Below are 10670 nucleotides of genomic sequence, written 5' to 3' on the forward strand. Positions count from 1 at the left end.
CTTCAAAATGCGGGCGATCTTTCCCGAGAGTGCGCCTGTATATGGGATAAACGCAGTGCCTACCTCCTCCCTCGTGATTTCATCTATATCCACAGGTTGTGCTGTAGCGGTTGGGCGGAGAGCACGTTGAATCTGCCACTCTGAGTACCCATTTTTTTTCGAAATACAGTTCTCAGATGTTCCAATTCCTGGGGTAGACTCTCTGCGTCAGAGATAGTGCGCGCCCTATGTACTAGAGTTTTAAGTACCCCATTCCTCTGTGAAGGGTGGTGGCAGCTGTCTGCGTGCAAATACAGATCGGTGTGCGTTGTCTTCCGATACACCCCATGACCTAGAGTGCCGTCAGGCCTTCTCTTGACCAAGACGTCAAGGAAAGGTAGTTTACCCTCCGTTTCAGTCTCCATAGTGAATTTGATGTTGGGGTGTATGGAGTTTAGATGTGTAAGGAAGTCAAGGAGTTTATCCATACCATGTGGCCAGATGACGAAAGTGTCGTCCACGTAACGGAAAAAGCAAGTAGGTTTCCATTCGGATGACGACAGGGCTTCCTCCTCGAAGTTCTCCATGTACAAATTCGCTACCACCGGTGAGAGTGGGCTACCCATGGCGACTCCCTCCGTCTGTTCGTAGTATTCTCCATTAAAAAGAAAATACGTGGAAGTCAAGACATGCCTAAAAAGTTCAGTAGTCTTCTCGTCAAACTTCTGACTAATCAATTCTAGTGACTCTCGCAGGGGTACCCTCGTGAACAAGGAAACGACGTCAAAACTCACCATGATATCTGACTCACCCAACGTGAAGCTATCAAGGCGTTTAACAAAATCCACGGAATTACGGATGTGATGAGGGCATTTACCCACGTAAGGACTTAATATTCCCGTCAGTTGTTAAACGCCTTGATAGCTTCACGTTGGGTGAGTCAGATATCATGGTGAGTTTTGACGTCGTTTCCTTGTTCACGAGGGTACCCCTGCGAGAGTCACTAGTTTTGATTAGTCAGAAGTTTGACGAGAAGACTACTGAACTTTTTAGGCATGTCTTGACTTCCACGTATTTTCTTTTTAATGGAGAATACTACGAACAGACGGAGGGAGTCGCCATGGGTAGCCCACTCTCACCGGTGGTAGCGAATTTGTACATGGAGAACTTCGAGGAGGAAGCCCTGTCGTCATCCGAATGGAAACCTACTTGCTTTTTCCGTTACGTGGACGACACTTTCGTCATCTGGCCACATGGTATGGATAAACTCCTTGACTTCCTTACACATCTAAACTCCATACACCCCAACATCAAATTCACTATGGAGACTGAAACGGAGGGTAAACTACCTTTCCTTGACGTCTTGGTCAAGAGAAGGCCTGACGGCACTCTAGGTCATGGGGTGTATCGGAAGACAACGCACACCGATCTGTATTTGCACGCAGACAGCTGCCACCACCCTTCACAGAGGAATGGGGTACTTAAAACTCTAGTACATAGGGCGCGCACTATCTCTGACGCAGAGAGTCTACCCCAGGAATTGGAACATCTGAGAACTGTATTTCGAAAAAAAATGGGTACTCAGAGTGGCAGATTCAACGTGCTCTCCGCCCAACCGCTACAGCACAACCTGTGGATATAGATGAAATCACGAGGGAGGAGGTAGGCACTGCGTTTATCCCATATACAGGCGCACTCTCGGGAAAGATCGCCCGCATTTTGAAGAAACACCGGGTCGGAACGGTGTTTTGTCCTCCGAATAAAACTCGTGCACTGGTGGGGAGCGCCAAAGATGACCTCGGTTTGAGGAAGGCCGGCGTGTACCAGATTCCGTGTCAATGTGGCAAGTCGTATATTGGTCAGACGATGCGTACCGTCGAGGATCGATGCCGTGAACACCAGAGGCACACTCGACTGATGTATCCGAGCAAGTCGGCGGTCGCTGAACATTGTTTGTCGGAAAATCACGCTATGGAGTATGAACGCACGAGGATTCTGGTACAGACGTCGAGATACTGGGACAGCGTTGTTAGAGAGGCCATCGAAATTCGCACCAATGACGACCTCATAAATCGTGACTGTGGCTATAATCTTAGCAAGGCTTGGGAACCAGCGATTGGGTTAATCAAGAGTAAATCGAGCAAATGTATAGTTGTGACGACCACGGCGGACGGAGCCATCACACCGACGTCATCTCAGACGCCGTCGCAATCTGTTCCACCGCGCGACCGTGGCGCGGGGCGCGGACGGCGGAGTGAGCGCGCCGCGGGCGGAGGGTATTTAAATCCGCCGCCGCCGCGACCGAACCCAGTTCCACCTGAGCAGCCATAGTGTACGGATCTCCGTGCCGGCACGTTCACAGGAGCTCAGTCCGTCAGTTCACCTGATGATGGCGACATGTATGATCGCCGAAATATTGTGCCCGTTGGACACTGTAGACCGGCAGTACACCCGTGGATATTTTGATTAAAAACTCAAAAACATGTAAGCCATTATGGAATAAACCGTTATAATGCTCTGCCACTCTGCATCGGGGGAACAGAAGATGAAGGAGAATTTAAGTCAGAATTTAAAAAGTTTATGATAAATAAATGTTTTTGTAGCATAGAGGAATATTTTGAATCCTTAAATCACTAACTGATAGTTGTGTTGTCAATATCATGTTGTTCTCATTGTCAGTTCTACATCTCATTTATACTCTTTTAACTCTAAAATTATGTGTAATATGTGTTTTCGAAATTGTACTAAATATATATAAACAGGGTGTATACGACCCGGGACAACCGGGAAATCCGGGAAAAATCCGGGAATTTTTTCATCCTGGAGAAAACCGGGAAAAACCCGGGAATTTTTCGGAATTCCGGGAATTTTTCATTGTTTTAGCTTTCAGTTAAATTTTCGTAATTTTGACTGCAGAATTGATTCTCTAGCAAAGAATGTTGTTGTATCCTGCTACTGGAGAATGATACTGTAGCAATAAAATATAAATGAGAGGGAAAATATAAAACTTTAGTGGCAAAGGAAATGTGAAATTTACAACAAAACACCGTGCACGCACAAGCGTCTGCAGATAGCAAAAGTATGTCAAAGGCCGTAGGGCGCAGACTGTAATTCTTCGTAACAATAAACTGCTTGCTGTGAGCATGACGTCACACCTGTTCACATTAGGTTCGTTTGACCAGTTGCTAGCGGTCTGTTGCGCATGCGCATTTGACTCGCATATTAGCAGTACCTTCTCCCGCTTCCCGCTACGGCTCTACTTGTGATTTGGCTGTTACCTGTATCGGTAGTAGCTACAGGCGTCTAAAGCTAGCGAAATGAGGGTTTGCTCAACTACCGGACCTACCGATAGATGGCTCTAGCGCGTGGCGGCAAGAGATCATATCATTGAGTGTCCGCCATATCTGAATTTGGCAAAAAACAAAGTGCCAAAACACGGATGAAAATGTTTTTCATTCTGCGCCCTCATAAGTATTTTATATTGGATGTTCTAGATATCTACACATCAACATAATGAAGTGTTTCTAATCCAGCGAGAAAAAACAGTGACAATTCTGCTATGAAATTCCTAAATTCGAGTGTGTTTTGAAAGTTTGACAAGCTGACCTATAAATTGTTTACTATTTTATGAGTGCTTTACTTATTAGCCCCTTTTAAAACACTATTCAAGATCCAATGGAGGTCAACAAATTACCTTACTTGCCGAAGCTTTTAACTACTGGTATAATTCGGAAAATCAAGTGTGGACAACAGTGACGACGTCTCTTGAAAAAAAGTTGACATCGTTTGCTTAGGGGTATCTTTACTGACAACAGAAATTACAACTGAACTATTAAAGTATTACTTACGTATAAACGGAAAAAATCGTTATTTTTTCTTTATCTGATGTGATGCATTACCGATCTGCATATTTGCTGACACTGTAATTGCAACATGCACTTACGAATTTGGCCCTCTTTGATCAGTAATTTAAATGCCATGATTTTATTAACGCCTGTACATGCCACGGTGTATTTAAACTGAGTGATATGGTAGAAGCACCAGTTTTTAACAGTGCTTCAGTCTTTGATACGAGACAAGAAATACTTTTAAATGAGACAAAGACAAAGCCCAACGTTAAGGCTCCTCTTAAATGCATGACTTGTATCATTTGGAAGTTAAGTCTAGTAATAATATTATATTGGACTGATACATGATGATGTAGGAAGTGAAGGAACTAGTTGAAAATAACCTCGATCACAGCTGTTAATTTTAAGATTGGGGTGTCTTAAAACTGTAATTTTCCAGTCTGACACCCAAACAATTTTAAAATTGAATTCAAAACATTTCAGTGAGCAAAATTAATTACACTTTGAATTACAACCATAGAATTCTATTTCTGTGAATCTTGGTTCCAGTCTTTGACATAGTGTCAATCACTGGAATGACTGGTTGTCAGTATACGGTCCAAGCAAAAAACAAACATGAAAGTGAAAGCTGCAGAAGCTGGCCAGACAGGCACCCCAATGGCTGCTACAATCTGCGTGAGACAAGGGTGACATTATATTGCAAATTTAGTGTAAAAAGTTCCACATTGGCTGAATTTGTCCTATATTGACACGACATTCTAGTCCAGTCGATTTTCTTATCTGCAAAAGTACACTAGCCAATACCAGTGGCACAAAAGGTAGTGCCACATTACAAACTATCTGGTAACAACAGAAGTATTGGTGAGCAATGTACAGTAAATAATATGTAATAACCTGAGAAATTCAAAATTGGTTTGAAGAAATAGAACAGTATTTGGAAAGAGAGTAACACTTTGAAAATAACAAATGACGCAAGCAGAGTTTTCAGTTTTTATGAAAGCTCGCTTAAATTTTTTTTCCCCTCCCTCTTTTCGATTATCAAGGGAAAAATATGATAACATAAAAGTGCAAGAAAGTTGTGTACAATGTTGAAAATGATGAAAAAGAAAATCTCACTATGCTTCCTCCTCCATGTGAAGAGTGTTCCTGTAATAATAGCTAATAGAAAACCAAGAACATGAGGGTGTCACAGTGGAGATTTGTCTTCTGGTACAGATATCTGATACAACTATTCCACAGCAAAACGTACTTTCAATAGGTGTGGTACCAGTGCACTCCCATAGGATAACAGAATATTATGTCCTCCAGAAATCACATTGGGTACACCACATACAGCATAAACTGTACAGCAACTGCAATGCTTTGTGAGCAAGTAATAAAAGTCAGTATCTTTAATTTTAACATAACTCTTGACTCCCATAATTATCTGCTTATACGTGTGCTTGTACTACAGGTTATTGGTAAAGCAAATACTAATTGAATAGGTCTTCACACTTTTAATACTTAGCAGAAATTCTGAAAAAAGTAAATTGTTTTATTACTGTATCACCTCTATGGTGAATTAAGAGGTACTGACTGGTTTCTTTGAACATTTAATAGAAGCCTTCTTTTTTACCTGCTGTTGATAAAGAGCCATTCCAAGTTCTGTACAGAACAATCTCTCGCATTTTTCATGAGGTTTGTTATTCTGTACACTAATATTTCTTCTTCTAAATGGTAAATAATGCATTCAGACAGTGCTGGTATTAAAGGTAATTCATGAAATAAATTATATTTAAACCAGAAAATTAAAGGTTCTACATGGCACATGAAAAGTACCTTGCTACACACATGTATGTACAGATTCCAAAATGTCTGTGAATTTGAGTTACAAACTTTTTTAAATAGAAATATGAAGATTACAATAATCAAACGTAAATACTTTAGTTCCCTATGGGAAACTTTACGTGACTCGTGCAACTGCTTTCACTCTTAATGGAAAACTAAATGGTTTATGTTAAAGTTAACTAGCAAAAAGTGTAACCATCGTTACATAATTTCTGTGAAGTAAGATTCCTTAATGTTATTTCCTTCCTTTGTCATCCTAACTTGATAATTTCAGTTCCGTATGGGACATATGAACTAACAAAATGAAATGCTTTTATTACTATGACCAAACAAAATCTTTTTAACATGTAGTACACAGTTCAAATCAGCAAAAAGTGTAACCGTTTAATTAAGGTAAATGTTTCCAGAATGAGATTTTCACTCTGCAGCGGAGTGTGCGCTGATATGAAACTTCCTGGCAGATTAAAACTGTGTGCGCCGACCGAGACTCGAACTCGGGACCTTTGCCTTTCGCGGGCAAGTGCTCTACCAACTGAGCTACAGAAGCACGACTCAAGCCCGGCCCTCACAGCTTTACTTCTGCCAGTCCCGAGTTCGAGTCTCGGTCGGCGCACACAGTTTTAATCTGCCAGGAAGTTTCATATCAGTGCACACTTCGCTGCAGAGTGAAAATCTCATTCTGGAAACATCCCCCAGGCTGTGGCTAAGCCATGTCTCCGCAATAGCCTTTCTTTCAGGAGTGCTAGTTCTGCATGGTTCGCAGTAGAGTTTCTGTAAAGTTTGGAAGGTAGGAGACGAGATACTGGCAGAAGTAAAGCTGTGTGGGCCGGGCGTGAGTCGTGCTTCGGTAGCTCAGTTGGTAGAGCACTTGCCCGCGAAAGGCAAAGGTCCCGAGTTCGAGTCTCGGTCGGTGCACACAGTTTTAATCTGCCAGGAAGTTTCAAGGTAAATGTTGATGAAAATTATGCATGTAACATGAATACTGATATTTCCTAGATTTCCACATGTACCTGTAATCACTGTATTCTGTACTTTGTAGTGCTAGAAAGATAATTCTATATGATTATTTGCATTCTCCTTGCCCCCCCCCCTCAACACAGGAAAATATAATAGAAAGAAATATGATAACATAAAAGTGCAAGAAAGTTGTGTACAATGTTGAAAATGATGAAAAAGAAAATCTCACTATGCTTCCTCCTCCATGTGAAGAGTGTTCCTGTAATAATAGCTAATAGAAAACCAAGAACATGAGGGTGTCACAGTGGAGATTTGTCTTCTGGTACAGATATCTGATACAACTATTCCACAGCAAAACGTACTTTCAATAGGTGTGGTACCAGTGCACTCCCATAGGATAACAGAATATTATGTCCTCCAGAAATCACATTGGGTACACCACATACAGCATAAACTGTACAGCAACTGCAATGCTTTGTGAGCAAGTAATAAAAGTCAGTATCTTTAATTTTAACATAACTCTTGACTCCCATAATTATCTGCTTATACGTGTGCTTGTACTACAGGTTATTGGTAAAGCAAATACTAATTGAATAGGTCTTCACACTTTTAATACTTAGCAGAAATTCTGAAAAAAGTAAATTGTTTTATTACTGTATCACCTCTATGGTGAATTAAGAGGTACTGACTGGTTTCTTTGAACATTTAATAGAAGCCTTCTTTTTTACCTGCTGTTGATAAAGAGCCATTCCAAGTTCTGTACAGAACAATCTCTCGCATTTTTCATGAGGTTTGTTATTCTGTACACTAATATTTCTTCTTCTAAATGGTAAATAATGCATTCAGACAGTGCTGGTATTAAAGGTAATTCATGAAATAAATTATATTTAAACCAGAAAATTAAAGGTTCTACATGGCACATGAAAAGTACCTTGCTACACACATGTATGTACAGATTCCAAAATGTCTGTGAATTTGAGTTACAAACTTTTTTAAATAGAAATATGAAGATTACAATAATCAAACGTAAATACTTTAGTTCCCTATGGGAAACTTTACGTGACTCGTGCAACTGCTTTCACTCTTAATGGAAAACTAAATGGTTTATGTTAAAGTTAACTAGCAAAAAGTGTAACCATCGTTACATAATTTCTGTGAAGTAAGATTCCTTAATGTTATTTCCTTCCTTTGTCATCCTAACTTGATAATTTCAGTTCCGTATGGGACATATGAACTAACAAAATGAAATGCTTTTATTACTATGACCAAACAAAATCTTTTTAACATGTAGTACACAGTTCAAATCAGCAAAAAGTGTAACCGTTTAATTAAGGTAAATGTTTCCAGAATGAGATTTTCACTCTGCAGCGGAGTGTGCGCTGATATGAAACTTCCTGGCAGATTAAAACTGTGTGCGCCGACCGAGACTCGAACTCGGGACCTTTGCCTTTCGCGGGCAAGTGCTCTACCAACTGAGCTACAGAAGCACGACTCAAGCCCGGCCCTCACAGCTTTACTTCTGCCAGTCCCGAGTTCGAGTCTCGGTCGGCGCACACAGTTTTAATCTGCCAGGAAGTTTCATATCAGTGCACACTTCGCTGCAGAGTGAAAATCTCATTCTGGAAACATCCCCCAGGCTGTGGCTAAGCCATGTCTCCGCAATAGCCTTTCTTTCAGGAGTGCTAGTTCTGCATGGTTCGCAGTAGAGTTTCTGTAAAGTTTGGAAGGTAGGAGACGAGATACTGGCAGAAGTAAAGCTGTGTGGGCCGGGCGTGAGTCGTGCTTCGGTAGCTCAGTTGGTAGAGCACTTGCCCGCGAAAGGCAAAGGTCCCGAGTTCGAGTCTCGGTCGGCGCACACAGTTTTAATCTGCCAGGAAGTTTCAAGGTAAATGTTGATGAAAATTATGCATGTAACATGAATACTGATATTTCCTAGATTTCCACATGTACCTGTAATCACTGTATTCTGTACTTTGTAGTGCTAGAAAGATAATTCTATATGATTATTTGCATTCTCCTTGCCCCCCCCCTCAACACAGGAAAATATAATAGAAAGACATCCTAGCAAAATAAAGACAATATTGAGAAAATTAAGTTTTCCCTGACTCAGGTCCCCTTATTCTAGAATGGTTATAAAGTAATAAGAATGCTTATGATCAACTGGAACATTGTGTTCATTATTTATTTGTTAATTTATTTATTTATTCTTCGCCCATGGACTCCAGCTGAAAATCCAACTGAGAGTATTGGGTGTGTCATACAATAGCCTATTAACCTCAGACTTGATTTCATTATATATAAATGAAACAAATAATGAAACAGAATTAGTCCATAATCATACAAAGGTTTTACATGGTTCACATTATATGTACACACAAATCCAAACAACATACAGAAATGATAATTTTTAAAGGTACATTTCAGTAATGATATATTTCAACACCATCTTAGTATTCACTCAAACTGTATATACATTTCTCTGTGAGATATAGTTTCAAATGATTTTTTAAACATTTTAGATCTGTTTCTTTTTTAATGATTTTGGGGAGTTTATTAAAAAAACCTTTTGCCTGCTTCTTCTGGGGCAGTCACAGCCAGTTTTAGATTTCTGTTTATCGTGTAGTAATTTTCATTTCCTCTTGTACCGTGTTTGTGTACATCTCTATTTAGGAGGTGTTTATCACGTGACCTTACCGCCATTACGCTTTGGTATATGTACAGTGAATACACTGTCATAATATTATAGTGTACAAAAGCTTGCCTACAGGTCTGTCTTGGTGGTATTTTTGCAATGCATCACACTGTCCTTTTCTGAATTGTGAATATTCTTTTTAGGTAGCCAGCTTGTGCATTTCCCCATATATGAACTGAATAAGCAAAATAACTGATGATGGTCGAAGTAGAGAGGATATCAAATGTAGACTGGCAATGGCAAGGAAAGCGTTTCTGGAGAAGAGAAATTTGTTAACATCGAGTATAGATTTAAGTGTAAGGAAGTCATTTCTGAAAGTATTTGTATGGAGTGTAGCCATGTATGGAAGTGAAACGTGGACGATAAATAGTTTGGACAAGAAGACAATAGAAGCTTTCGAAATGTGGTGCTACAGAAGAATGCTGAAGATTAGATGGGTAGATCACATAACTAATGAGGAAGTATTGAATAGGATTGGGGAGAAGAGAAGTTTGTGGCACAACTTGACCAGAAGAGGGGATCGGTTGGTAGGACATGTTCTGAGGCATCAAGGGATCACCAGTTTAGTATTGGAGGGCAGCGTGGAGGGTAAAAATCGTAGAGGGAGACCAAGAGATGAATACACTAAGCAGATTCAGAAGGATGTAGGTTGCAGTAGGTACTGGGAGATGAAGAAGCTTGCACAGGATAGAGTAGCATTGAGAGCTGCATCAAACCAGTCTCAGGACTGAAGACCACAACAACAACAACAAGACAAATGTGGGAAGACAAGTCCATAATACATTGATCTGAGGACTTTATCATCCACAGTCTTAGCTGTTTTATGCATGATGAAGATCTGTTTGTTTATCTTTTTACACAGTGCATCTATGTGCTCCCCCCATGCCAAATGTTTGTCTATTATAGTTCCTAGAAAATTTGTGCTGGTTACTTCTTTAATAGTCTTTACATTTATATTAACATTTATATTATAATTTTCACTATGCTTGGTCTGAAATACTACATTCATTGATTTAGACTGATTCATAAACAGGTTGTTTTGTGTTAAATATTTATTTGCATTTTCAATAGTCAGGAGTGCTCCCTTCTCAAGCTCCTCCTTTGTGTCAGCTGTGCAAATGATTGTTGTGTCATCAGCATACATTAAAAGTTTCTGATTTATATAGCTATGGAAGTCATTTACATAAGAGTATAAATAGTATTGGCCCAAGCACAGACCCTTGCGGCACACCGTGTTGAACTGTTTGTAATTCTGATCTGTAGTTTGTTATATATCCCCCACTAGTATGTCTGATTTCTGTGCATTATTTCCCATTTGTAATGTATGATTTAAGTATGTCATAGCATTTTCCTCTAATTCCATACTG

At 40.1% G+C, this 10670-nt stretch overlaps 2 non-coding genes across 2 annotated transcripts; both read left to right on the top strand.

Annotated features, from left to right (window-relative positions):
* Window positions 1–6495: 6495 nt before the first annotated feature.
* Window positions 6496–6569, top strand: Trnas-cga (transfer RNA serine (anticodon CGA)). The gene has a single exon. It is a non-coding gene; the product is annotated as a tRNA-Ser (tRNA).
* A 1823-nt stretch (window positions 6570–8392) lies between these two features.
* On the top strand, window positions 8393–8466 carry Trnas-cga (transfer RNA serine (anticodon CGA)). The gene has a single exon. It is a non-coding gene; the product is annotated as a tRNA-Ser (tRNA).
* The last annotated feature ends 2204 nt before the right edge of the window (window positions 8467–10670 follow it).

This window comes from Schistocerca nitens, chromosome 1 (genome assembly GCF_023898315.1).
Source record: "Schistocerca nitens isolate TAMUIC-IGC-003100 chromosome 1, iqSchNite1.1, whole genome shotgun sequence".
In the NCBI taxonomy this organism is placed as follows: Eukaryota; Metazoa; Arthropoda; class Insecta; order Orthoptera; family Acrididae; genus Schistocerca; species Schistocerca nitens.